We start from the raw sequence: 2,136 nt of genomic DNA, 5'->3' as shown, positions 1-2,136 counted from the left end.
TTTTGAAGAGCCAAATAAAAAAAGTAGGTAGGTAGATAGAGGGAGAGAGGGGGAGAGAAACAGAGAGAAATACAGTAGGTAGATAGAGAGCGAGAGTAGTTAAGTAGGTAGGTAGGTAAGTAGGTAGGTAGGTAGGTAGGCAGGCAGGCAGGGAGGGAGAGAGAGGGGGGCATGACTAGCCTTGGGGGGGCTTGCAGAGTGCTCCTGGGGGGTCAAAAACAAGCCAAAATGGCCGGTTTTTTTGCAAAAACGGGCCAGTTTTTGTCAAAAAAATTGCATACATAGCTTATGGAGGCTTATAGAGAGCTGCTGGGGGCACAAATTGCCCATTTTCTGCTCATTTTGGCCCTCCCAAGCCCCCAGGAGCTCTCTGAAAGCCTCCATAAGGCTATGCATGGCAATTTTTATAAAGGGGGCGGTGCTTCAGGAGGCAAAAAATACTGTATTCAATGTATAAGATTTTCTTTTTTGAGGAAAAAAGGTGCGTCTTATACTCCAAAAAATACGATAGCTAGAAAGCATAATTTCCTACTTTCCAACTAATCTAAATCACGTGACACAACAAATTCCCCCACCACTCACTGTTCGCTTACCTTTGCAAGTGCACTTTGTGCAGGTGGGCTCAAATTGCTACCAAACCGCTAGCAAAGGTAAGTGGATTTCACCCCTGCAAGAGAGTAAAGGAGTTGCAATGGAAATGGGTTGGCGCCATAGCAAGAAGAACTGATGGCAGGTGGACCAAAGCAGTCCCAGAATGGATCCCACTTGATAAAAAGCGTCCACGAACAAAACCTAAAACAAGATGGATTGATGACATCAGAAAGTATTGGGGGCCCAATTGGCAAAAGAAAGATCAGGACCGTATTGGTTGGAAATACGAGTAGGATCTCTGCATCATGCAGTGGATAGACAATGGCTAAAATGATGGTGATGAATGACACATCAATATAATATTATTACTAGATGTTATCTTGAGAGGTTATTTTGTCTGCTCAAGATGGCAAATTCATTTAGTGTTGCTGCCCCCTATTTTTTCCACAACAACAATCCTTTGAGGTGGATTGGGCTGAGAAAGAGTAGTGTCCAAAGCAGAGATGGGTTCCTACCAGTTCACATCTATTCGGTAGAACCGGTTCTTCAAATCTACCGAACCGGTTAGAAGAGTGGACCCAGAAAGCAGGCCACACCTACAGAAGAGGTTCCACAATTTTTTGAAACCCACCACTCACTCACACAGACAGACAGACAGACACACACACAGAGAGAGAGAGAGAGAGAGAGAGAGAGAGAGAAAGAAAGGAAGAAAGGAAGAAAGAAAGAAAGAAAGAAAAAAGAAAAAAGAAAGAAAAAGAGTGAGAGAGAGATGAAAGAAGAAAAGAAGAAAGGGACAGAGAGGAAAAAGGAAGGAGAGAGAGAGTGTGTGAGAAAGAAAGAAAGAAAGAAAGAAAGAAAGAGAAAGAAAGAAAGAAAGAAAGAAAGAAAGAAAGAAAGAAAGAAAGAAAGAAAGAAAGAAAGAAAGAAAACACATGGCTGGTAAGCCACTCCCACAAAGGAGGCCACACCCACAGAGTAGGTTCCAAAAAAATTTGAAACCCACCACTGGTCCAAAGTCACCCAGTTGGCTGTCAAACTTCATTTACCATCTTTCTGATTTTAACTCCACTGAGAATATAATACACCCAATATTTCAAGTGAGATCTCATAATAGTTTTCTAATACAGATAGAATCTCCCTTCTCCAGGGAAATTAAGATGGGGAACTCTGTTCCATGTAACAGCGGTGGCTTATGACAGTAGTTCCAGCTGTCCCAGTTGCCATTTTTAGGCAAATATTATGCAGTTGCAGCATTCCATGGTCATGTGATCATCACTCCTGCCATCTTCTCCACTGACTTTGCTTGTCCAAAGGAAGCAGAGAACGTCACAAATGGGGGGTCACACTGATGAGACACTGCCATATTATAACTGCGGATCTGCTATGAAGAATCCTGATTAGGTCACCATGAGGATGATGAAACAGCCTCTCAATCAAAAGTATCTGTCTTTCAATGATAGCATGGTCATTGAATGAGTGTACATTAAGTGAGAACTACCTATAGGACAATATTATAGGGCTCAACTTATGACTGCAGTTAGG

This window comes from Thamnophis sirtalis, unplaced genomic scaffold (genome assembly GCF_051295495.1).
Source record: "Thamnophis sirtalis isolate CommonGarterSnake01/CBP01778 unplaced genomic scaffold, rThaSir2_p1.2 scaffold_4, whole genome shotgun sequence".
Taxonomy (NCBI): Eukaryota; Metazoa; Chordata; class Lepidosauria; order Squamata; family Natricidae; genus Thamnophis; species Thamnophis sirtalis.
The sequence above is the reverse complement of the archived record's forward strand: the minus strand, read 5'-3'. Positions refer to the sequence as shown.